General features: G+C 41.3%; 1 protein-coding gene and 1 pseudogene across 9 annotated transcripts in view; both read left to right on the top strand.

Annotated features, from left to right (window-relative positions):
• The first annotated feature begins 578 nt into the window (after positions 1-578).
• On the top strand, positions 579-14,376 carry LOC123368621 (annotated as a pseudogene).
• NUMB (NUMB endocytic adaptor protein) overlaps positions 940-27,564 on the top strand; it is a 121,721-nt gene continuing 95,096 nt past the window's right edge. For 3 of the 9 annotated variants that reach the window (XM_045013459.1, XM_045013460.1, XM_045013457.1), the window contains exons 1-2: positions 1,008-1,072; positions 11,226-11,327. The gene's annotated coding sequence lies outside the window, so the exon portion shown is untranslated. Of the gene's footprint in view, positions 959-991; positions 1,073-4,318; positions 4,335-11,225; positions 11,328-27,564 lie in introns of those variants that run through there. The other 6 variants (XM_045013465.1, XM_045013466.1, XM_045013458.1 and 3 more) reach the window with 5 other exon arrangements.

Below are 27,564 nucleotides of genomic sequence, written 5' to 3' on the forward strand. Positions count from 1 at the left end.
TAGGAACAGAACTCAGATACCCTGCCTCCTTGTACTGTGCCTAAAGCACAGTACAAACCTCCCTTTTGCCTTTCTCAGGAGGCTGAAGGTAGCTGCTATCTAGTGCATGCTGAGTCAGGCATGGTGACTTGTACTTTGAGAAAAATATGGCTACAAGTAGAAATGTAGGAAATGGGCAACAATTTCTTTGAAATGTAATATGCATTTCAGAACTCTTGCATCTCAAATAATTAATTTTATTACACAATTTGGTTTTGACAAAATGACTAGTTTGGTATCAAAAGCACGCGAGAATTAAAATTCCAGCTCTGAAGCCCCCTTTTGGTGGACAAGTGTCCCCTTTCAGAGTGAAAATTTAGAGACAGATTGCAAATTGTTTTGGGTGAAATGGGCTATTTGAGTTCATACATTTGAAACCCGTAATATTTTAATAGTTTGACCTTGCCTAATGAATTTGAAACCCATCTAGAGCTCGACATCCCCCCCTCCGCCGCCGAATGACACAATTAAAACGGGTTGGGGATTTAATCCAGGAGCATATTAATATACTTAAAACCTCCATGGGAATCCATAGCTCTATGGGGACAGAGGAATTGCTTGAGCGAATTATCTCCAGCAAACGGAGAGTTAATTCTGTCCAGGTACTTTCTTCTCTCTCCTCCTCCCGCCCTGTCCCTCCCTGCTGTGCAACCAAACTCAGCATAGGGGCAAGTACATGCACCTCTACTGCAGAGGAGGGAGGGAGGAAGGCGGGCGCATCGCAACAGCTGTCATCCCTACCATCCTATCCTAACTCTCAGCCTCTACAGTTTGAGCCAATCAGGAAGGCGAAGGGAGGTAGGGCGTTCCAAACGCTAGAGTGAATAAAATACTGAGGGTGGGGTGGGGTCGAGATCTTGACGGACATATGTTTTTCCCAATCACAGTCAGGATTTGCGGTGCTGCAGGCCAATGGGATGTAAGGATGGGCGCGGAGGGCAATGGGGCGGGACTGGTTGTTGGGGGCGGCCGCGCTGCTTGGTGGCGACCGGCGGCCGAGGCGGCGCGGAAGGGAGGCGGCTCCGGGCGGCAGGTGAGAGCGGCAGGGCCGGAGGGACTGGGAGGGGCCGGTGGGCTCGGGGTGGGGAACGGACCCCAGAGCCGGGAGGGTGAGACGGGGGCGCCGAGGGAGGCCCCGAGCCCCGGGAAGGGGCAGGGGTGCCCCGGGGACCGGGAGCTCAGGGCCGGACTCCGAGGCGGGTTGGCCAGAGTCGCTGGGGGAGGTGAGGGCCTGAGCTCCCGAGGGAGAGCGGCGGGGTTGGCTTGAGAAGCCGGGGGGCCCATAGGGTTGCGCTCCAGCGCAGGGGGCGAAGCGCCTGATCCTCGGGGTGGGGGTGAGCTTGAGGAAAGGGGGGGGTCGAAGAGGGAGGGAACGAGAGTCCTGGGGGAGAAGAGGGGCCTTGAGCCCCCTGGAGATAGGGAGGAAGTGGAGGGGGGTGGGAGGGCAGCCGCAGTCGCCGGTCCCCAGGCACCAAACCCATCATCTTATTTAGAAAAGTTACCCCGTTGGGAGTGTTTCAACTTCCTGATTCACTCTCCTAGGGTTGCCTGGCACTTGGCTTTCTTTTAGGCCCTGAGTTCTGCCCATCTCTAGGCTTTGTGAGGGGGGGCTTTCCAGCAAGATTACCCAGGGGGGCGCCTCTTAGGGTTTGTGCTTATTATGCCCTGCACTCACAGTGTGTGGTGTTTGTGTGAAATGTTCCTGTATTCTGAGTTTTAGGACTTGGGACTCTGGAGGTCTAGGGTAGGGGGGAGAGAAAAGGCAAGTAACTTGGTTGTGCTTGAATTTAGATGAATACGTTGTTTTTGGTTTGGGTTTTTTTTACTCTCTCTCCCCTTTCCTCTTACTGCGGTTGTGGTTGTAAGAAGTGAGGTTGGAATATGCTTTGATAAATCTGAGATTAAAATCTTTTAAACACTTATGGTGAGAGGGATACAAAAATATTGGTGGGTGAGATAATGTAAAACTGACTAGATTTCAAAATGTGTGTCCCCCTGTAAGGGAGAGCATTGCTGTTGACTTGACCATTAACTCTTTTCTGCCACCTGTTTGTATGCAAGTAATAAATAGGCTGCAAGATACCCTGTACTTGATTCTGCACTATTTTTATTTTTCATGCAAAATGCAACAGAAATTGAGGTACAAAGTGCATAATATTTGTGATTTCTGTAAGTACTCTATATTGAAATGAACACCATTTCCTGATGTAACTTCTTTGATTATTAACCAGTTAGCTACTGGAAACTGTGTCAAGGCTTAAATGCAGCTTCTGTTTCAAGGAATTAATTAGTTTTATCGTGGTATTAATGAAAGTGAACAGTCTTGAAGAATGAAAGGATATGTCTCCCTAGCTACAGTTAACATGTCTTGCAGCTGCTGTCATCTAAAACTCTGCTAATCCTCAAGATTTATGTAACCTGCTCATTAATGTTTTATGAAAACTGTAAGGGAGCTTCTGGTTATATTTCTTCTGTTTAATGTGTGCATTGTCATGTTTTCCAAGGTTAATTTCAGTGTCTCTAATTCAGGAATCTAGTGTAGCAAATCTGTCATTTAACTATCTGATTATAACAAATGGTTGCTTAAATGTTTTGTGGTCTTCCTGCTTTTACCTGTGTCATCAGCACAGAGACAGTTATAATGGGAAACAAGTTCATACAGTCCAGCTACAATATTATTCTGGGTATTGCTTGTAGCATAAAATGTAAACTTAAATGGGTTAACCGACTTACCAGAGAAAAGCAGCACTTTGTTACTTTTCCCACTCAATATAGGTTATCCATCCCTTCATTTATTGGCCATTCTTTGTGGAAACTCTCAAAAAAGCATTTGAATGCTATCAAATCATGTGAACAAAATTTAAACATAAGTTGAATTAGGAGTGTGAGATCAATCATCCTTGCTGATTATCCTTAAACAGTTTTGCTTATCTCCTCCTATAATGAACTTCATTAATCTATAACTGAATAAAATAGTGGCTTTAGGCATCAGTGAAACCTCTGATTTGCAGAGCAATGCTGTAACAAAACTCAAAGATCATAGAATCTCAGGGTTGGAAGGGACCTCAGGAGGTCATCTAGTTCAACCCCCTGCTCAAAGCAGGACAAATCCCCATTTTTGTTGTTTTTTTAATCCCAGTTCCCTAAATGGCCCCCTCAAAGATTGAACTCACAATTTAAACCTGTTCATATTGTCAGTTCCTGCACAAAATACATTTTTTCATATTGAGTTTTATTTCCTGAATTCTTAGGCCTGGTCTATGCCTAAAACTTAAGTCGACCTAGCTATATTGCTCAGGATTGTGTGATGCAGTTAGGTTGACTTAACCCTCGGTGTTGGCATTTGTCTATACTGCGGCTGGGAGCATGCCTCCTAGTCTGGGTAGAAAGACATTTGCTAGCTCTGTTTGCTATTTTTAGCACTCTAGCTCAGTGTGGACATGGTGGCAGAGACAAGCCATGAGCTTGCTCTGCTTGAGCTAGTGCTCTAAAAATAGCTTTGTGGATGTTGCCTGCAAGATCTAGGTAGCCACCTGATTACAGACTCCAGGGGGTTGTGTGCTCTTGTACTCTGTTCACTAGCATGTGTTGCAATGCCCATGCTTTTTTTAGCATGTTAGCTTGACCTTTATACTATTTTTCTTTCCCATCTCTTTTCAAGTTAAATGTGAAAAATGGTGCATCTAAGCTAGAAAGTGTGTAGTCCTGTTTGCTGTTTACCTTATTACTAGAATTCAGATATCTTTTTGCCACTATGTCTCAAAAAGGTTTTCATGATACTATGGTAACAGTTGCCAACCCCAGGCATTCAAAAATCACATCTGGTCCCTAAAAAAAACCTTAAGATTGAAATGGCAAATGTTGATATGCCTTCTGGTTTCTGAGCCTTTGGGATTCACTTAAGTTGTGTTTTCAGGCTCTTCTCTACAGTTATGAGGGCTAGAATTTTTTTTAACAAAAGCTGAAATTCTTGTATAATCACTTGCATTGTGGAGTTAGGGCCTTAAAAACACTCAGTATTCTGAGTCTTGTGATTAAAACTACAGAATTGGCAACACTGTGATGGTAAGATCTCTTGAATCTTGCATACAGTTGTTCTCATTCCATTTCCAGCACTGATGCAGTACTGGAAAACCAGTACTTTCCTAATGTAGACAAAGCCTTAATGTAGTCTTCTGCCTTTTTGAAATAGTAGGTTTGCAGAACGTCTGAAGTTCATTTTCAGTCTTCTGTGAAAATCCGGTCTGTTGAAAAAGGACTCAAGTAAAGTATTTTGAACTATCCCTTTAAATCTGGTAAGTTGTCTTTGGGCACAACCTTTGGTCCAGGCAGGTAACAGCCATGTCCATGCTAGGGGACAAAAAAGTATTTGTGTTAGCTTGTGTAGGTAAATTCTAGGGTTTACCTTGACATTCTAACATTAAAACTATAACTGCTTTGTCTGCTAGGATCTTAATGTTTGGTGAAGACAAGACCAGTATGTTTGGTCAAACTAATTCCACAGTGCATCGGGGACCACTTTAGGGCTGAAACTTGTTGCAGTAGAGACAGCAGATGTTAATTAGAAAAGATTTTTCTTCCAGTTTTAACTTCTGACTTTTGCTTTGATTTTCTGCATGAGACACAGCCCTATTTACTTTAATTGATTCAGAGTTTGTTCTGATAAGTTACTAACACTTGTGAGGTTTCTAGGGGTCATCTGGCATTTCATGGAATCTGGAGAAGCTTGTAACTTTACAGGACTTGCACAGCATACTCTCTGATGTACTCCCTGTTTAGCAGACCTTTAAGTCCATGAAAACATGAGTTAGCTGTCAACAATCTGGGAAAAGCTTTGCATCTTTATTTTTTGTATTCATGTGCTGGTCAGCCTTTATCCTTAATATGTAACAGACTGAGGAGTTACCTCGTCTGCATGAAGCTGATTCTGGGCAGTGACTTATGTCCACTCCCTCAGGCCCATTGTTTTGGAGCATTGTGATTAAAAAATGTCTGAGGAAGCAGTTTCTGTAGTGGAGGACAAATGCTCTGTACACCAACAACTGATTGGGGTTGCAAATGCCACAGTCTAAATTCTCTTGTTGAAGGTATGGAGCCAAGCAATTGTCTTCCCTGGGGCTCTAGAGAGGAAACAAACCTTAGTTATTCTAGAGCAGTGGTTCTCAATCAGGGGTATGCATACCCCTGGGATTATGCAGAGGTCTTCCAGGGGGTACATCAACTCATCTAGATATTTGCCCACTTTTACAACAGGCTAGATAAAAAGCACTAGCAAAATCAGTACATATTAAAATTCCATACAGACAGTGACTTGTGTATGCTGCTCTATATACTATACACTGAAATGGAAGTATAATATTTATATTCCAATTGATTTATTTTATAATTATATGGTAAAAATAAGAAAGTAAGCAATTTTTCAGTAATAGTGTGCTGTGGCACTTTTGTATTTTTATGTCTGATTTTGTAAGCAAGTGGTTTTTAAGTGAGGTGAAACTTGGGGTATGCAAGACAAATCAGCCTCCTGAAAGGGGTACAATAGTCTGGGAAGTTTGAGAGTCACTGTTCTAGAGTATTAAAACTAGGGCATTGCTGGAAAACTCTTTTGGATCTGACTTCAAGGTCAAATTCACCAGTCTTCAGATTACCAGGTGAAATCTAAGTAATTTCAAATCTTAGCCTAAAAGTTTATCTGCAAAAAGATATAAAACAGCTCAGAATTGTTCCTGGATAGCATACCTTTCCTTGAAGAATTAAAGTGGGGATGTTTGGTGTGTTGGTTCCTAAACACAGCCCTTCTCTGTTCACTAATCTGTGTTGGTCTGTATGCCAAAAGAATCTATTAAACTGGCTGTTTTTGTATAATATGCAATTATCTTGGGCTTCTGTGCCAGCTGCAGATCTAGAAACCACAAACGACATCAGGCAGAAATTCTATATTGATGGACTGGGCCAGAAGCAATTTCTAGCACATCAGCTAATTATGACCTCAACGCAACCACTTTTCCTAGTCAAAACAAACTAAGAGTAGATTGAGGGTAGGCGGAGAGAAATGATGCTTTTAAAAAAAAATAAAATAAAAAATTAAACAGTCTTAAAGGTGTTAAATTGTTAATCAAGTTAGCCTTGGTTCCATGCTAGGTATATAACTCTTAAAAATTCCATTTCCCCATATCCACACAGACCCTGAGAGGTTTTGACTTCCAAAGGCTACATGCCAAGTCAAGAGCAGAGAGAGGTCTGGAACCCAGCTTTTCTCATTCCCTGTGCCTAATCAGTGATACTGCCTGTTTACACTTGAAAACAAAGGAGTGGTTTTCAAGTTTTTTTTGTTTTTTTTGTTTGTGGACCCCTAAAATTTTTGAATGGTGGTGTGGACCCCTTTGGAAATCTTAGACATAGTCTAGCTACAGAGGCACAGCTGCAGTGCTTCAGAGTACGCATTACCTATGCCAATGGAAGAGGTTCTCCTCCTGGCGCAGGTAATCAATCTCCCTGAGATGCGGTAGCTAGGTCAGTGGAAGAATTCTTCCATTGACCTAGCACCGTTTACACTAACGGGTTACATCAGCTTAATTACGTCACTTGGGTGTGGTTTTTTTGTGCTCCTAAGTGATATAGCAGGATCAACTTAACTTTTTAGTGTAGGCCAGGCCTGAGTCTTTCCAGTAACAGTTGACAACTTGTAGCTCTGGCTAATCTAGATGCTAAGTGAATTTCTTTAGGAGGAGTTTTCCTGAGATCAGAGGGAAGATAGCCTGTCTGCAAAGGCATTCTTCCATCCATTTCAGAAGTAAAATTTTGTGTAGAGGCTTAAGAAATTCCTCTCTTCCCACTACAAAGGAATGATACAAAATTGCCTCTTGTTGCACAACTGATGAGTTGGTTCTGTTTTTGTTAAAAGCTGCAATAGAAACATGAGCTCAAGGGTACTTTCATGTTTTACTTCTGTACCTATTTAATTCATGATAGTATTAACTTACTTTTTCCTCAAGATCTTTTAAAAAAAAAAAGTCCCTCGTAGTTGTTTAGCTGTATAGTTTTTTAACTTTTGTTTTGGACTTTTCTGATATTTGAGCTTACTATCATTAGAATATGTAGGTGAAGCATGTGGCTTGCCAAGTAAGAAACAACTTACTCAGATCAGGTTGCTATTGACTTTTTGCTACACTCCTTCCCCCTTCACTTTTGCTCCTCAGAAAGAGCTTGAACTAAGTTCTGTGGAAAATCACTAAATAAAGTGATTCTTTTTCCTCATGCAAACATGGTTGGTATGTATTTGACTTGTACTGACTTCTGTGGTTTTGTGGCTGTAGGGTTCAGTATTTCTCAAGTAAGGTATTTTTTGGGAGGGGAGGAGGTTGCGTTTGTGGTTTGCTCACTTTTCTTAACTTTGATTTAAAATCCTTTTGAATCACTTCGATGGGCAATATCCTTGGTGTGTTGTTATATGAGGGTAGATGTGTAGGTTTCCTTTTGCAGAATTGCCATGTTTCATGGCTAACTTGTAAGTCTGCTTTAGAAGACATTCTGTTCTCTTATCTATTTTTCATTTGTGAGAAGATGTGACAAATGACTTTACTAAACATCAGTAAGTATGTTGTAGAAGTAAGTACTTTAGAGATAATTTATTTTGTTTGTATAGTATGGGAGTATGACTAGTATTTTAGGTTAGAATTCTGTTCATGTTTCTTGTTTCAAAAGATGTGTACAGAAACTTGCATCTGTGTTTTATGTAGGTAACCATCTGACACACCCAAGGATGAGTTTAGAGACCAAAAATGAACACACATTTGAATTCCATATGGTTCTGTAGTTAGTTGTCTGATGACTTATGAGCTGTGTTTGAGTTTAAGCCTCAGTATATGATCAGAATGTACATATTAGGATCATAAATACCACTATTTGAAGGAAGTCAGTGACTGCAGCATTTCCTTTTGCTGCTGTTATTCTAGCAAATGTTTAAGTACTGGATTTTTTTGTTTAAATTATTTGTTAGAATTATTTTTTCCTACTGTACAGGTAGTTGCTTTAGTTTGTTTACATGCTGTCATTGTACCTTTTCATAAACCGGCATCTTCAGAAACAATTATTTGTCCTGTGAACTCCAACTGTAATTAGATCACTCTTACTTCATTCACTTAAACTGTTTTTTATATTTGTAACAACTTATTTATTTAGAAGCTTTTAACAGGCAAATCACTGCCAAGTAAATGTCAACCAAAGCCTTTTTTTTTTTAAGCGAAACATTGTGCAGTAATATACCATCATCCAATCTTTCTGCTTAACATGATGGTGTTATATTACAGCATGCTATCCAGGGCACATTTCTGTTAATTTTATAAAGTTGAGTGAAACTACTGACTGCTCATATTTACTAAACCAGGTGTGTCTATCAATATTTAAAAAATAGACAGGTATACTGGTTTTTTAGGTGAATGTACTTTGAGTACTGTATAAATAATAATTCTTTTCTTGGGGGTACCCACTTCCACTAGGAAGCTCCAGGAAGATTACCAAAGGATGCTTTGTTGTGATATCCCACAGTCTGTGATCTCTGGTACAAATCACATCAGTACTCTGGTTATGTCCACTATATATGCATAAAATCATCTTTTGCCAGAGTTTCTTCAGCATTTATTCCCATACCTCTTGGAGTAATTTGTCTATCCAAACCACTTCCTACATTGTCATTCCTATGGAAATCTTTTTGTTAGGAAAGTTGTCTGTAAAGATGGATATAAATTAGTTGTGTTTTGTGTTGTAGTCATCACTTTAATAAAAGTTAACTTTAATACATAAAAGAACTTTCCTAGAGAAGTTGAGAAACATAGTGCCTAACTTGAAGGTACTGGTACCATGAGAGAGTGGGCCAGTTAAAGTTAGTTTTGCTATCTAAATAAGTTAGAAAAGTTTCTCCGAACAGGTGGCCAACTGTATGTATTCCAAGGCTCTCCCAGGCCTTAACATTCTGATTTTTATTTCTGTATGCTTATGGGTTTATCTTAGTGGAACTATGATCATCATAATAAAAACTTGTTGCATTCAGGTAAACATCCTGAATAATCATCTCTAACAGGCCTAATTTTCTTCATCACTTTCATACTTGATCAGATCAAGTACTCTCCCGGTCTGTATACACTTTGGTGTTTGTTAAAACTGAAATTGGAACCTACAATGTGTAATTGGTAAATACAGACAATATTATAAAGGAAAACTGGAATAACTGAGTACAGCATAGCAGCTCTAGATTAAATATATTGCTAGAATTGAGTATGTATGAGGCCAGACTCTGCCATGGGGCCTAAAGGCCCAAAGTCAGATCAATGTGTAAATCAGTGGTTCTCAAGCTTTTGTACTGGTGACCCTTTTCACAGAGCAAGCCTCTGAGTGCAACCCCCCCAATAAATTAAAAACACTTTTTTTTTCTATATTTAACACCATAATAAATGCTGGAGGCAAAGCGGGATTTGAGGTGGAAGCTGACAGCTTGCGACTCCCCCATGTGATAAACTCGCAACTCCCTGAGGGGTCCCGACCCCCAGTTTGAGAACCGCTGTTGTAAATAGTCTATATTGAATGGGTTAATGGGAAGTTTAGACTATTCCTAGTTAAACTGAGGTACCAGTGTAAACCCACCTAAAATATAAGACATATCTTGCACATATACATGTTAGATCATAGGCAAAGTAGTGCATCATGAGAATTCTTCAGTTTTTCTCTTTGCATTTGAGCAGCCTTACCACTTCACCATGGATCCAGTTGTAGTAAAGAAAACTCCAGAGGTTGTCTGTGGGTTATGGTGTCCAGGTAATGAAAGGTCACTAGAATTTCTTTCAGTACCAAGACTCAAAATTACCCAAGGCAGTCCAAGGAAAAATATCTATGCAAAGTGAAAGATTGTAAGATTAATTTGGTAGAAATTTATTTTAGGTGAAATGGTGGATTTAAAAAAAAAAAAAAGATATTTAAATTGTAAACTCTCTCAGGTAGGGAATGTGTCTATCTGCTGTATAAATGCATAATGCAACAGAGATAATTTTAAATTTAAAAATGCAAAGTCTGATTCTCAGAAATGACACTTGCTGTTTGAAAACTATTTTTTGTTAAAGTTATTGACATGGGCGTGATTGAACTTCATGACAGTGTCCTCACATGACTGCACACTGTCGGAAGCAGAAAATTAAATTAAAATACATTAATTATATTAAAATACTGCTTGTATTCCACTACTCTGTGGATAACTGAATCTTGCTTCTGTGGATATGACACTTGCATGCAAGAGAAAAGGTTTTCAAAGTAATCAAGATCCAGACAGACAAGACACTAATGGCTTGTCTACACTAGTGTACTTCGCTCATGCTGAAAAATTTAGTATAGTTTATATCTGCCTTTAATATGTTTAAAATGCCATGTTTTTTAAAAGTAGGAGACAGTGCAATAAATATGATTTCAAAGAAAGCAGTATTTTTGTGTTTGGTTCAGATAAATCAAACTGAGTCTGTTCTATGTAAATGATAAATTAAAGTGCTGATCTATCAGAACTGTTTTGGTGCTGTAGAGCTCAGTCCTACCCACTTTCTTCCTAGACCCTCTGTGTCTGTGATGCCATCACTATAATATCTGAATACCTCACAAATACTAACCAATATAGCCACCCAAAATCCATGTAAACTAAGTGTTCTCAGTTTTACAGATGGTTAAGATGTGTGCACAGAGGTTAAGAGACATGGCCAAGGTTATAGTCTTCAATAGAACCAGAGACTGAACCTTGATCTCTTGAGTGTTTGCCTTAACCATGAGACCACTTTTTGTCTCCTGGTTGGTCTCGCTATGGATTGAATTACAAAAGTATAATTTCTGTGTCTCTGAAAGAGATGAGAATGTTACTTTACATATGAGGGAAGGAAGATGGGGGAGGGATAGCTCAGTGGTTTGAGCATTGGCCTGCTAAACCCATGGTTGTGAGTTCAATCCTTGAGGGGGCCACTTAGGGATCTGGGCAAAACCAGTACTTGGTCCTGCTAGTGAAGGCAGGGGGCTGGACTTGATGACCTTTTGGGGTCCCTTCCAGTTCTATGAGATAGGTATATCTCCATATATTATAAACCAAGAGGTGAGGGAAAGGGAGGGAGTTTCTAAATTGCAGAGAGCTATTTGGGTCTGTTTGTGTCTCCTACTCACAGGAATTTGAATCATCAGGTGAGACAATCTCAGAAACTTGTGCCTGTGCTTTGCGCTTCCTGCAGTTTACAAACCTGTCTGAGCCACTCAAGTCCACGGAAGAGGTAGGAAACTCTTGATCTGTAACTTATTAGATGTAGCCCTACTTCCACCTTTGCTTAGCCTCATTAAATGTGTTGAGTATTTCATGGGTTCTAGACCTACCTCATTTGACCTGGTTATTGTTATCTTTGTCTTAGCTCTGTGGAAAGGAATATAGAATCCTGGTTACTACTAGGGATGTAAATGTTTAAAAAGTTAACCGTTTTAACAATTACAAAATATTTTGTTTAAACGGTTAACTGATTAAAGGCCAGCTGGAGCTGCTCCGGCCAGCTGGGGGTTAACGATAAAGGCAGGTTAACCAGTAAGATTAATGCTTACCGTTTAAAATTTTACATCCCTAGTTACTACATGGCTTCATAGTCTGAGTCAAAATGGTCAAAGGAAGCCTTTGGTTTAGGAGAATGGCAAAGCTCTGAATATCTTTTTAGGACCTCTCCCAGAAAAACAGCACTGTACAAAAGGATCACTACACTTACAGGGGTCTTCCAATAACCTATCTAAAGGCCAGGCCTGTAACTTTTTAACAGTCTGGAATTTTCTAGTTTTTTTCACTTCTGGAGAATATGCACCTGAAGCATCTTTTCTTCTGTCTTGGAAGCTGATGGAATCACCTGTTAAAGGGGTCTCTGGAACATGACTTTTGTATAGTGAATACAGATACCAGTCTGTCGTGGGGATGTCTAATTCTACAAGGGAAAAAATTCGTTTGGAGAAAAGGATGTACATAAGTTAATCAGAATTGGGGGATGAGAGGGGAGATGCTTTAGCCTTAAGAGTCCTTGGTAGAATAGACAGTACTTTAGTTTCCCTGTCTGAACAAAAGTGAGTTACCCAGCCTATTCTACAGAGCTGGATCAATTTTCTTTCTCTCAGAGAAAATTATGAAGACTAACAATTGTGCAGGTGTAACAGTGACCGTATGATCTTCTACTGCTTGAACTGAAAGGACCAGGCCTATTCGTTCAAAGGTGGTAAAGACTGGCAAAGGTGGCAACGCTCTAATATGGTCTAGTCACTAGAGCAGCATTTCTCAAACGTGGCCCCAGCAGATTTTTTGTGTGGCCACCACAGCCTCCAAAGTGCCCCCAAAATTGCTGAGACATGAAGTATTAAAGTTGCCTTGTAAATGCCATAAATCATAATGCGCACTCATTCTCTTCTAAGTATTATGGTACAGTGCAGGCAGAACTGAACTACATAGACTTTCTTTCAAGTCACAGAGCGTATTCATTGGCTAATTACTGTGTACATCTCATACTACTATAGCTCCGTAGGCTACTACTGTAGCTCCGTAGGCAACTACTGGCCAACATCATTGTTGGCAAGATCACTGCATGGTGTTTGGGTAGGTTGAGATTTGTTTGTGGTAGAAGGTGAGAGAGTTAAAAACATGTATGGATATCAAAAAGTTTTTCCAAAATATCAGTACCAGAAAATGACCCTGAATGTGATACAGACACTGTCCCAGAGGGAGCCACCTGCTGCTAAGAAAGCTGAACATGGAAAGAAGAAAAACGAACATTTTAGGACCAGTGGAAAATGCAGTTTTATGGTTTTGAAGCCATCCGATTCAGTTTCTGAGTAAGTTTGTAAGAAAGAAATTCATCAAATTAAAATTTACACAATGCAATGTCCTTATAGCATTCATACAGGGGAAGTTGAACAAAATTACTCCGGTGAGTTTCAGAGGCACAAGCTATTAAATGATGCAAAAACAGAGTTTTAAAGACAACGATGGCTCGGATTTTTGAGTAAAGTGGATTATATACAACTGGCTACTTTTAAAGTTGCACCACTTTTGGGGAAAGCAAGGAAACCATTCAGCAACGAAGAATTTGTGAAGAAAATTGGCCTGGCCATACAACCAGAAAATATGCTTGTAGAGAGATACTACTGAGCAATAACACATTACAGAGGGAGCACAAGAGATCTGGTGAATCTTCTACAAAATGAAATAGCTGAAAAAGTCTGAGAGCCCTTTCTACAGCCTGTGCTTGGATGAGAGCCTTGATGTCACGAGGAATCCCAAGATAATTGTATGCGCTCTCTTTTTTGACCGTGATTGCCATTGTTTTTCTGAAGGTGTTTTATGTCAGTTGCATCTCAGTGACAGGTCAACTGGAAAATGGAATTTTTCAGGCGAGAATGGAGGAGTGCCCCCATTCACTTTGACAATCTGTACAGCTTGACAGCTGCTGGGGCAGTGGTTTTGCAAGGTACATGAGTAGGGGTGCTGAACTGCTTCTAAGAAAGCTCAAACTTTTTTTTGTTATACTGTTTTGCCCACCAAGAAGTACTTGCCAGCAAGGCTTCAATGAAAAGTATGAATGAGGTTGAATCCGTAGTGAAAAAGTGCATCAATGCTGTCAAAGCCAGCAGTGTCAGTAAAGGGAGATACAAAACTGGCTGCGAGATACAAGGTGCTGCTGAATTATAATCCAATCTGCTGCCTTAACTTTAATGATAGTGTACAGACGCTGTTTGAGCTCCAGGAAGAGCTTGTTGAGGTTTTGAACATAGTTTCACTGGAACTGTCCCAAAGCTGCAAGATCCAGAAGTACATGGTTGTGTGCTCCTTTTGAAAGAGTTTCTACCAAAGCTTGCTTCCTTGAATCTAGAGCTTCAGAAACCTCAGCAAACGATATTTGACAATATTGAAATATTTAATACATTCAGAATGACAATTGCTGACATTGTCCTGCATCTATGAGAGGAACAGGACTTTTTTTTTACAAGCTTGGTCAGTTTCTCAGCTGTCAGGATGAGAATGTGCAGTGAAAGGTCATCTTAGCTCTAACCGAATACCTGACTATGCTCTCAGAGAATCTTGAAAATAGTTTCAGTGAGGGAAACTCTTTCCTTCAGTACCCCTTTGTGACCAACCCATTCAGCGATTCTGGTTCAGGTTTTTTGGCTGGAAACAAGCTGCCTTGCAAGACAGATTAGCTTCCTTTGACTCTTTGGATTTAAGCAATCTCAGGTACCTCATGCTGCCAAATGCACAATGATGCAAGAATGAAAATGTACTTCAGAGCTCCTCTACTGTAACACCAGTCAGCCTGGAGTAATGTGTACCTGTTTGGGGACACCCACAAGCTAACGTTGCTTTGCTTTTCTTGTGGCTGTTTTCTGCTACTCTAGAACTCCTGCATTATAGGACAAAGAGCTACCATGTTTTAGCATGGGATGCACAGGGAAATCAAATCACTGATACTACACAAATCTCAACTTCACTTTTGGAAATGATGATAAAAACTGTGGGTATTTAAGTGTCCTTTGGTGAGAATTTTTTTTTTTAAATTTTTTTTTCTATTTGTAATATCAAGGATGCCTAATGGGACATGCATGGGTTTGAGCACTAGTAATAGGTGTTTTGGAGCATATTTTCCCCCTCCCCCCCATGCTCCCCATGAGTGTGACACTTGCTAGATTTCCTTTGTTAGCAGGACAGCTTTGTATGAATAATTCTCTTCCCAAAGCCCCCTTATGGGGACCCAGGGAATAAAGATAATCATCCACCATGCCCCTTGAAATCCCATAGATGCTCCTTGTACCCAAGAGTAATTTTCTCTTTCCATTCCCCCAAGTACCTTCTGCCAGTTCTTAATTCCTTGTAAACAAAGCTGGGAGTGAAGACTTGCTATTGCTTCTGTACTCTTACTGAGTCTGGCTGCTGTCCAGATCTGGAGATGGGTACTATGAGACTATGTTGCTAACACTGCTTTGCCAGCTGAGTGGAGGGGTCAGGAGAAGTCTAGAGGCTCTGCTGCACCCTGCCTTCCCCCCCCCAATTGGTTGGACACCTGTCTGATCTTGCTCCTTTCTCTGGCTTCTGTGGGGATATAAGGCTTGATGTACACCTAAAAATTAGATCGACCTAGCCAGGGTGGATTTGATTTAAATCACATTGATTTAAATCACTAGTCAGGAAGACTCAATTTAATCATGGATTTCTACATAACAACCAACAGGAATGCACTTTTAATTCAGAGATAGATGTAGGTTTCATTTTTAGAAGGTACACACTATACATTTTTAAACAGTGGTTTATTTTGAAAACTTTTCAGATTAGTTTTACAGCTATATCAGAAAATGAATGAATGGTTATTTCTTTTACAAAAGGTAATTGAAGAAGATAGTTCACCTCCCAATGACTTAATATGTATCTCCGGTTCAACAGGTTAATGATTAATATTTGGAGGATTTTCTTGCCATGCTGTTTTAGGAGTTGAACATCACCAGACAGACATTTAAATTGTTTTATTTAACTAAAACAACAACGTTACGTATTCTGGATTTTTCTTCAACAGCAAACATATAATATAACAAAACAAGCATATTAATTTTGGAATTTAGTTAAACATTCAAGTTTTTTAAAATCAGGTTTGTTTTTGTTAAAATTGTTTAACTAAAATAGTTAAATGAAATATTAAAAAAAAACAAAATAAAAATTAAATCGACTGTCAGCCTGGTCAACATGAAAAACTTAAAATATTGGCTTCTGCAGCTAACTCAGTCGTTTTCACCTTCATTTTCCTGTTTGTTCATAATCTCAAAAAGAGAAATAAGTTTTCCTGCTTTTTCGGGTTCCAACCAATTTATCAATTTGGAATGAATTAGTCCAAAGGAAGAAAATATTCTTTCTACACTGGCAGAAGAAGCTACTGCTGTTAAAAGTGAGATTGTCACTTCAACAGTCTCTGAATCCAAGTGCTTAAGTGACTTCCACCAGTTCACTAGTGTGACTTTCTTTAAAACATCATCAGCAAACGTATATGAAGTTTATTACAGTTGGCATTATGGAGAGATGATTGCTGGATGTCCATGTCATAGCCAACTCTTCTTGAGCAGTTAAGGTTTGACCCTGTTATTGAACGTTGAGAATATTTGCAAGAAAATGAGCTGGAGATAGTGCTTGTCCCGTTCTTGTACTTGTAATTTAACTCTGTCATTGCATATTTTTCTTTTTAAGATCTCACTCAGTTCCTTCCAAATTTCAACAGCGTCATCAATAAAACAGCTATTTCCCTGCATTTTGTTCAAAGCTACAGAAATAGGCTTCAGGGTACTCAGCATGTGTTCAACGTTTCTCTTAAGCCCAGTGTTGAGAACTTTGGCTGTGACAGTGCCATCTATTTTTTCACAATTTTGTTTACAAACTGTCATCGGATTAGGCCAGTTCTTGATGTAGTGCTCAAAGTAGTCCACTACTGAGTTTCATCTCATGTCTTGTGGGAGAGTTAGCTTGGTTCCTCCCACTTTTTTCAGAGCAGCTGCTGCAAAGTGGTTGTTACGGAAGTATTTTGCAATTTCAACAATATTAGCCTTTATTTCTGGAACATTGAAGTCTTTGGCTAGAAGGTGCATCAAATGAGCACTGCAACCGTATGTTGTTAGCTTGGGACTCTCTTCTAAATTTCTTCTCATCTTGGATACATTTGCAGCATTGTCTGTGACCAAGCTATGTACTAGACATTTGAATTTTTTTCACAGTTTGTTATAGCTTTTACTGCTACTTCTTGTAAGTATTCTGCTGTGTGGGCATTTCCTGATGTATCAGTTGTTTCTGTAAGGAAGACATTCCCTTCTTCTGTTGTCACACAAGCACATACAACAGGATCATTGTGGACATTGCTTCACCCATCAAGACTCAGGTTAACAATTTCACCCTCTAGACCAGGGGTGGCCAACCTGAGCCTGAGAAGGAGCCAGAATTTACCAAAGTACATTGCCAAAGAGCCACAGTAATACGTCAGCAGCCCCCCTGCTCCTAGCACCTCCCACCCACCAGCAGCCCCACTGATCAGCGCCTTCCCCTCCCTGCACCTCCTGATTAGCTATTTTGTGGCATGCAGGAGGCTCTGGGGGGAGGAGTGAGGGCACGGCAGGCTCAGGGGAGGGGGCGGGAAGGGGTGGAGTGGGGGCAGGGACTGTGGTAGAGCAAGGGGTTGAGCAGTGAGCGTCCCCTGGTACTTTGGAAAGTTGGCGTCTGTAGCTTCAGCCCCGGAGTCAGTGCCTATACAAGGAGCCGCATGTGGCTCCGGAGCCATAAGTTGGCCATCCTTGCTCTAGACCTTTTGCACACTGCTCAATTTCTCTTTCATACACTTGATCCAGCAATTTGCCTGCGATATCTGCTCTGTTGGGTGGACTGTAGTCTGGTCTTAATGACTGAACCATGTTAATGAAGTGTGGGTTCTGAATCATACAGAAAGGAGAGTTTGTTGCATAAATAAACCGGGCAATTTTTTCATCAGTTACCTCTTTTTTTATAATCTGTTGGTTCTTATCACAAACTTATCTGCGGTTGTTTCTGGATGATGGAGATTTTTTTTTCCTTTTTGCTACACATGATATACTGTGGTCATGTGACATACATGATGTGACTGAAACACTATCATTGGCAGATGAGTTATTTGAGAATGATGCCCATGCACTACTAATAGCCCTTTTTTTGTAGTTCAAGGGCATCATTCTCAAATAACTCTTATCTTAGTAGCAAATGTGATGTAGACTATATCATGGTTGTTACTTGGCAATAAGACCTGCCAGTAGAGAACAAGGTTTCTGAAATGCATAGCAATTGTTAGTTTTAAACAGCTCTGGCATGGATACATAAGGCAAAAATGAGCTTACTTGGTTTTAATTAGCTTTGAAGCTTCCAAGGCTTAACTTCTCTATTAGTGGAGCAGTTGGCAATGTCTGTCTTGAGGTGCTAATCAATTTTAGCACTTGAAGCAGAAGTATGATACATCATAATTGCACACTCTACAGAGTGTGCATCATGTGTGTTAGGTGCGAAGGAAGCATTTAATTTCAATCTGTACTCTGACAAATTTCTGCTCTGATGTTGTATGAAGCAAACATTTATCAGGTTGAATCATAGTTTTTTAAAACTTCAAGATGTTTACGTGTTAATTGCATTTGCTTCTTTGCCTATTTATAGACTTCTGGTGTGTGTAATCAATCAGATTTTAGTTGTTTATCCTTCATAGTTTTGCATTATATTTTCTAACACAGTTAGTTCATAGTTTATTTTCTAAAGAGTAATGCTTTCGTCATTACTCTAGCTTCATATTGGGAAAGTCAGAATTGCACAAAAAGGAAAAATTGAACTGTGTAGCTTCACTTTTTTTAATTGTTTCCACATTTTTTGTTGTGAATGCGGCTGATCTAGAAATTCTGACAGGGTTTATATTTAATTATATTCATAATGAGGAAGTAGATTGGTTTGTTTAAGGTGGTGATATTTTGCTAATCTAGCTATCGAAGGACTGGGGTGTGCCAGCCGGAGACGACCTACTCTTAACTGGGTTCCAGCTGCTACTCCGCCAGGCTGGGGAGGGATGGGACTTCCTCTGGAGGCTGTTCTTGTGGGGGAGATCAGACCCAACTCTGTAGCCAGGAGAGGTACACAGGAAGTTCTGTGACTTCCAGCAGCTGAAGGCTCCCCACAGCACAGGGGAGATCAGACCCACCTCCAGGAATCTCTCCTGGCTGCAGGGAGCTCCGCAGTTGCTGCTTTCTGAAGACAATGCAGAAGTGAGGGTGGCAATCCCGCAACCCCCCATGTCAGTTTTACAAGCCCCCCCCATGACCTCCTTTTGAGTTGGGACCCCCAGGGTTACAACACCATGACATTTCAGATGTAAAGATCTGAAAACGTGAAATTGATTACTGGTAATTTAAAAACCCTCTGGCTGTGAAATTGATCAAAATGGACTGAATTTGGTAGAACCCTAGCTATGTTTCCCCCGCATAGGAACCAAAACCAGGATTGTCATCTTGAATTTGTCCAGTTAATTCTGCATTACCATATAACTCAGTTACTTAAGTCAGCAAGGTGTTTACTGTGTAAAATAGCATATGCTTGGGCACAAAAGGAGGTACACCTCTACCTCGATATAACGCTGTCCTCGGGAGCCAAAAATTCTTACTGCATTATACGTGAAACCGTGTTATATTGAACTTGCTTTGATCCACTGAAGTGCGCAGCCCTGGCCCTCCCCCCTGAGCACTGCTTTACCGCGTAATATCCGAATTCGTGTTTTGTCGGGTCACGTTCTATCGGGGTAGAGGTGTACTTTGATTTGTACCAGTGCAAGCCACCTTGGACAGGGAAACAGAAAACCCACATTTAGGCCTGAGCTTAGTTTTACAGATGTTCTGAAGTTTGAGAATTACAAAGATATCTGCCAGATGTCTGGGGGAAGGTGCAGGTGCTATAACTTTTTGAGCAGCAATTTAAGCAAAGGACAAATTGAAAGGATAATGTGGTAGTGGATAGATCTCAATTTTCTTGTTAAGACATCTTTGCCAGATGTCCCACTTCAAAGAATGGAGAGGTAAAAAGTCCATCTGAGGTAGCGAAGAATGCAGTGAGTATGAAGGCAATTAATTTTTAAAAATACACTGAATCCAGTTTCATTTTTCAAAGTTTATCACTTAAAAACATTAATTTGAAATTCTGGTTCAGGTTGCAGCACCTCTTAGGTGAGTCAGACTGTGGTAAAGGATCACACCTTTGCTGCTGGACTGGAAAATGTTCGCAAGATGAAAATGTGTCCAAGTTTATAATGGGAAGTTTGAAATGATAAAAGCTTAGAGACCCTTTAAAATGAAAACTTAAACTTAGAAGGATCTTTTGAACTTTTTGGGGGGTTCCTATACCTTGTTCAGTTTTTCAACAGTCCTGACAATGTCTTATACTCATTAAAGGTAACCTGCAAAGCTTTTTAAATTTATTAATGTTTTCAGCTTGACTCATCACCCATGAAAATCCACTGGCAAAACCCTCATCTTTATTATTCTTAATTTAAACAGTGGTTCTGAACCCCAAACTCCTAGGGAAACCTGAGGGACTGTCACTGCTTACTTAACCTGTACTGAGAGGTAGCAATATTTAAGTGTTTGTCTACAGAGTTAACTCAGGCTCTTATTTGAGTGTTGCTCCTAACCTCTCTCCTGTCTATGCACAAAACCGTCTCACCTGAGTTTAGTAGTGCTTTCAATCTGAGCTGTCTGGCCCATCGTGGGGCGTTAGTTAAAGGTTGGGTGCTCCTTTCACTTGGGTTGGTAACTTGCCCACTGAATTTTCAGCAAGGATGTAGGTTAAATCACTTGACTGCTGATAGTCCTCCGATGCCTTTCCACAATTCCCCTATGTGCCCAGAAGGACTGACAAGTTCTCCCACAATTCACTGGGAAAGAATCAGAGTGGCTCAGGTTACTATGACACAAACCATGGGATAGGAGCCCAGAAGTCCTGTCATTTCAGGATGCAGAATTTAGGTATGGCTGCTCAGACCTGGGCTAGGCTGATCTGAGTGCTCAGACCTGGGTGCCAGTCATCTGAGTTGCTTCTGAAATGAAGACATGCCCAGAATGTGATAAGAGGAAAAATCTCAGACTTCTAGGAACTCTGACTACTATTCTATGATTAATGTGTTATGGGGTCTTTGATATTTCTATTTTGTGAGCGTAAAAAGGTGTGTACAAAATGCAAACTTCAAGGAATTAAAAAAACAAGACACAAGTTATTTGGGTGATTTGAACAAATGTTGACATATAAGGGTTCTCTTTTATTTCAGTAAAGCTTTGCAGATCATGGTTAATGGATACAGAAGTCATGATCTACCCTGATGCTTTTAAGATCTGTTTTTTTGGATCACAAATGGGAGAAATTACTTGAGTCAAGACTAATTGTGAAACCTGCATACAAGTTTACTCTTGTGATTAGTTCATGTCATGTCAGCTGAAGCTTTTTAAGCCAATAAACTTAAGTGTGCATGATTAACCATGTAAAATTCCTGAAATATTTGTATCATCGGGTTAAGGTACGTCGGAAACTCAAACTCCGCTGCAATTACGGCTTAACTCATCAGTTCTCCACCAGGGGTTCATGAGCCCTTTCAGGGAGGCTGCAGGGCCCACAACTGAAACACAGTGCCCCGAGCCGCAATGCCTCCCCTTTCCCTGTGGGGCTGAAGCCGGAAGCCCTGGTGGTCCCCCTCTTCCCTCCCTTCTGAAGCCGGGAGTAGCAAGGGACTGAAGCCCTGAGCCCATGGGCAGAGTTGTGGGGGGCACAAAGGTGTTGCCCCCTCAAACTGAAGTGCCTTACCCAGAATGGGGCAGTCTTGGGAGAGCTCTGCCCCCCCCCCACCTCCTCTACCCCAGCTCCCCTCAGGCAAGCCCTCTGGCTGGGTTGTAGGGGGGACACCAGAGCCAGGCAGTACAGGACAGGTGCTCCTCTGGCTGCTGGTGCCGTGGAGTGTGCAGCTTTGGCATTCCCCCATCTGCTGCTGGTGCCCGGTGTTGCAGCTGCTCCTCAGCTCCCAGCCCCTTTTGACTGCTCAGGCAGCCAGTAAGAGCTACCTGGGTGGGGACTTGGCTCTGGGGGTTGGCAGAGCCCTCGGGGAGCTGCCAACACAGGAGCTCTTCCAGCACACAGCCCCTAATGACCCCTCTTGCTGCAACCTGAGCTACACCCCTCGCTGCACACAGCCTATAGCTACCCCCTGCCTGCACCGAGTGGCTTTCAAACTTTCTGAGCTGAGTCCCCTTTGAGTTGTATTTCTTTCGGTTGCATCCCCCACACAACTCAGATGGGCTGGGTGGCCTGCTGAGGTGAGTCAGGGGGTGAAGGTGGCACTCCCTTCTTGGACCTAGCTGTGTGGAGTTGGCCTGACTCCCACCGGCCCTCATGCCTCTCACCCCCCAAAATAAAGTCAAACTATGCATATGCCCAACGGTTCCTCCCGGCCTGGAGCCCTGAGTCTCCCTGCTCCACTCTGGAGTTTTTATAGCATGTTGAGCGGGGCCTCAGAAAGAAAGTTTGACAGTCCATGGCTTAACTGACATCGAGGTTAGGACCATCCAGAGTAGTGGTGTGGTTCTTGAATGCTGGGGACCCTGGGGAATCAAAATTGTAAATTGGCAACATTTTTCAATCTAAAATTTCATATATGAAAGTGCAATAGACCTTGTTTTAAGTCCTGCTTATATAAATAAATGTTGCCTCTCAACTCAGACAAGGAGAAAGTTTAAAAATAATAAAAGGAAATAAGTTTTAAAACTTGTGATATTCATTGTCTCAAAAGATTACTGAGTCCTAGAATTTAAGAAGTCAAAAATAGTATTTTTATTTTAGGACCTCAGATTCCTTAACACAGCAGCTTTTGGGGAAACTTCCCACTTGTGCAGTTGTACAAGTAGCAGTAATGAGGTAAGCATTAGTACAGGCCAGCTGATTGCATTTTTACCCCACTGCCCTCTAATTCTGAGCAGGTCTGTATGATAGTAGTAAAAATAGTGGCCACCAGTCTGCTGTAGTGATTCTACCATTACTGCCACTTAGTGGTGCAGTGGTGGGGGATTTCTTGAAAATATTCGGTATGTAAAAGAATTAGCTGGGTTTTTAGGAGGAAACTCTCACCTTCTTCTGAAGTATAGATACCAGGTTTTGAGTAGCTCCATGTGTGACAAATTTATGAAAATTAATGACCTAACTTTCATATTGGTAAATTTGCATATAGCTAAAGACACTTCATCTTCAAAGTGTGGCTTTACTGCTTGTGAAAGGGGTTGTTTTGACAGCCTTGGTAAAATAAAAAACACTCAGCAGCAGGACAAACTTCCTATGACTTGGTGGTGCTGGCTGGGCAACTTTGTTTAGGGTCAGTTCAGTCTCTGTGGCCCTTGCAGGGACTTTACCTGTCTGAATCTGCCAGTTATTACGGAGTGTGGTGACATGGGACAAAGTTTGACTGAGGAGGTACAATTGAGACTCACCAAATGCCCTATAGATGGGAACAACTTTGAATCATTCTGAGTTGGGCTGGATTGGTGATCTCCAGGAGAGAGGCTGTAACTTGTTAGTAGCATCCTGAGGGATCCAGCTCCCTGATAAGTGCTAATGTTTCTTCTTCAAGAATAAGACTTGCTTTATGGAAAGACAAACTTACTAAATTCTGGTTTTTCTTTTCGGAGCTTACACACACAGGATCTTCTCTTCTCTGGACATATGGGCAAAGCTTCCATCACACTATAGAATTAAATAGCTCACACTGTTCTTAAAGGGACAGCTCGCTAACAATACAAACGGTTCAAAATATACTAAAACAAATGTTGAACACAACATCCTAATTCATTTTAAAGTGTTTTCAATATAAAGGTACTAACAATTACAATTATTCCAGGGTCTTTACACTTAGGGGTCATTTTACAGAGAGACTTACATAAAAATTCCCCATTTGGTGGAGGAGATGGGCATAAGCAGGATTTGAACCTGCAGACCTATAGTATGGACCCATTTCCTTTTGGTAGTAAAGCAGGCTGTTTATCCTATATAGGTATGTATACACTTCAAGCTGGGAGTGCAGTTCCCTCTAGCTCTCATCAAGATAGCATGATAAAACTAGCGTAGCTGCACTGGTGGGATGTGCTAGCTACTCTGAATAAATGCATAGGGTCTTAGGTGGGTACATACTTGGGGCTGCTAGCCCATCCTGCTGCTTGTGCTGCCATAGGATACATTCTGTTTGTAGCATGCTAGGTCTGAGAGCTAATGCGAGTATGTCTCCTTGAGCTGGGAGTTGCACCCTGAGCTCAAAGTGTAGACAACCTCTGTGTACCCATATGTAGAGGGAAATGTAACCCACTGGCAAAGTGGGTTACAAAACTCTGTGTGCACATTCTGCAAATTAGGGTTTTCATCATGCTGCCTAATTTAAAGGCAGTTGAAATTTCCCCAGTTCTGCCTACTTCATCTCCAGCAAGTTCCCTTCATTTGCCTCATTCAGTTGGATATTGGAAGCTACACCCTACTTAAGCACAGTTGCATTGTAGGATGAGTTTCAGTAATAGCATTAGTAACACAATAAAAGAAATGAAGTCTCATTTACTTTAATCTCGCTTCATGGGCACACTAATGCAGTCTTCCATCTAACTTTCTCCCTTCATTTCCTTTAATTTATTTGACATGGATTTTTCTAAAACCAAGTAACACAGTAGTATTGTTCAAGTTTAATTTTTGAAAGGCTTGCATTGATAATGTAACCAAAAAAAATAATCTCCCACAATGCGATCTGCACTGTTCACTGTGCTAAATGGTATAATATGTCTTGTCAATTTCACCTAATTGTTTCCTGAGACTAGTGCTGAGTTTTCAAACACCAAACTGAGAAGGACTACCAAATATCTTAAACAACTATTACTTCTTCTGCCTCGATCACGTCAGTATCTTTGTACCTCTATTGAACCAACTGCTAGAATAGTGCAAATAGCAGCTTTGTCTATCTAGAGCAGTTCACCCTGGTTTCAAAGTTTGCCCAATTACAGTGGGGTTGCAATATTCTGCTGGCTGTAAATGAGGCAGGTTCAGACTGCATCAGCAAAATATTTAACCCAGAGAACAATGCTGGATTACAACCTCATTTTGACACTGTGCATGGACATTTTGGTCTAGTCTGAGTGTAACTTGCAAGACTGGTAGGCTTGTGGCTATTGTATGGAGCTGACCTGCTTTCTGAGAAGATCCAAGTAAATTGCTGTTCATTCCAGATATATTAGGCTATTGGAGGCTTAAGTATATCAAAGCCTATTGACTATGCAATGTAGGGAGTTACCTTCTCATCATCTTTCTGTCAGACTGTAAAAATCACCATGTTGTGGTCTCATCTCCAATCCAGTGGAATGAGATGGTGGGGAGTGTGTGTGTTTCACTGAATAATGGAACATGTTGGCAGATTTTTGTCTAATTCCTAGCTTTTAAAAGTTTAATGAACAAATATTCTGTTTATAATATGTTGGAAACTTTCAGCTAACTATCCTTTTCTAATCAGATTTTTGATGCAGGGTTTTCTCAGTTCAAATCCATAGCTTTGGTCACAGATGAAAATGAGTTTGGGCTGGCATCTCATAAATCCTAGAGAAATACTGTCCTATATTGCAAAAATTAACATAATTGACTACTTTCCTAAAGTTTCCTATGCTTGTAGATTAAAATCATTATGATGGTCACATTTGCAGGGCTTGCTACATCTGTCCCCTCTTGGTCTCTGAGTGCACCCTCACGTATCCTGGAACAGAATTCCACAGTTCTTCCACTCTTAGGGTATGGCTACACTTGCAAATTTGCAGCGCTGCAGCAGGGTGTGAAAAAACACCCTCTGCAGCGCTGCAAATTGCGGCGCTACAAAGCGCCAGTGTAGTCAAAGCCCCAGCGCTGGGAGCGCGGCTCCCAGCGCTGTCCATTATTCCCCACAGGGAGCTGGAGTACGGACAGCGCTGGGAGAGCTCTCTCCCAGCGCTGGGGCTTTGACTACACTTAGCGCTTCAAAGCGCTGCCGCGGGAGCGCTGCTGCGGCAGCGCTTTGAAGCGCTAATGTAGCCATAGCCTTACACTAAGCTCTGGGCTAGAGTATCTGTGTATTTACCATGCTTACCCAGCAGGTTTGACTGAATTTTGGCACTTGAATTCTTCCATTTGGGACTAGTGGTAGTGTGACATTCCCCTGGTGTTATCTGGACCGGTGATCTGCTAGGTCATGCCATCCTCGACTCTGGGAGCCAGCCTTACTCTGCTCTCCTGTGAGAACCCCCCCACTCCAAGACTGTTCACGCACAGGCTCTAGTATGTAAGCTGCTCCCAGCTATGCGAGTGAGCACTTTTGGCCAGCCGCTGCTTGGATTGTGCAACCGAATGACACTAGCCAATATCTTCGGTCCCAGTCACAATCCTAGGAACCTCTGTCTTGCAGTGTCCAGTTATGCCCGCTGGACGTTGCAAGCTTATATGAATTCATCAATTTTAGAAAGAAATTTGATATGTACCAGGCTTGTTATCCCAAGGGGAGTCTCTGACACACTTCAAACCAAATGCACGGCTTCAGGTAGAATAAACAAATGTATTAACTACAAATGATAGATTTTAAGTGGTTATAAGTCAAAGCACAAGAAGTTGGATTTGGTCAAATGAAATAAAAGCAAAACGCATTCTAAGCTGACCTCACGCTTTCAGTGCCCTTACAAACTTAGATGCTTCTCACTGCAGGCTGGCTGGTTGCCCTTCAGCCAGGCACTCCCCTTTGATCAGCGCTTCAGTCGCTTGGTGGTGGTGTCTGTAGATGGAGGTGGAAGAGAGAGCATGGCAAACATCTCTCCCTTTTATCATATTTTCTTCCTTCTTGGCTTTCTCCCCCTTCAGAGTCAGGTGAGCATTACCTCATTGTAGTCCCAAACTGAGCAAGGGAAGGGGGGTGACTCACTCGAGAGTCCAACAGATCCTTTTTTGGCCAGTGTCCTTTGTTCCTGTGAGGCTGGGCTGGGTTGGTTCCATACATGCCCTGATGAGGTGTGAACTGCCCCTCTGCTCCTGGAAAGTTTTGCCTGGGCTTATTTTAAGCCACGAGGACACATTTTCAGCCTCATAACTATATACATGAAATTACAACCTATAACTTTACTGTAGCAACAATGCTCAGTGCATCATGAGCCTTCTGAAGACACCTGACATGACAAACTTTGCATTGGATACCACACAATCGTATTATAAGGATGAACATGGGGGTGCAGGGCGTTCCCCCGAGGTTCAGAGTGTCACAGGTGGTCAGTGACAAAACAGTTATCTTAAGAGAAGAATATTTTGGTTTTAACTGTAGGACCAAAGCAATTAAAGAGGATTTTTAAACCTGCCACAGTTCTCCAGTGTGCACAGGTCTCTTTCTGTCTTGGCATTGTCTCTTGTCCTTCAAGTGTTTGGGGAGACATGGCTTATCTCTTTCTTTCCTGCATGTTTTTTCCCTGATATCCCATATTAAACTGAACCAATATATTTATACTTTATTCATAAATTATTACAGAGCAGCTCCAGTTCATCACAATGATCTAGACCAGTGGTTCTCAACCTATTTACCATTGAGTTGTATCCAGTGCTACCTGTATGGTCCTGAGGATGTCACATGGGCCGCAGCTCTGTGCTGATTGGGCCGCAAGTGGCTGGGGGGCTCAGGTAGACAACCATTGAACTAGATTGACTTGTATAACACAAAGCCAAGTACATCACCCATTAATTTCTGCATCAAGGCCGTAGCTTGAGCTATAGCATACTTTTAGGATGACCTCCCGTTGTGATTTAAAGACTTAAAGCGAAGGAGAATTTTACATCCCCAGGTAAGTTGTTTCAATGGTTAATTCCCTCACTGTTAAATTCAAACTGAAAATAACGTGCAAAATTTG

The sequence above is a fragment of the Mauremys mutica genome, chromosome 4 (genome assembly GCF_020497125.1).
Source record: "Mauremys mutica isolate MM-2020 ecotype Southern chromosome 4, ASM2049712v1, whole genome shotgun sequence".
Classification (NCBI taxonomy): Eukaryota; Metazoa; Chordata; order Testudines; family Geoemydidae; genus Mauremys; species Mauremys mutica.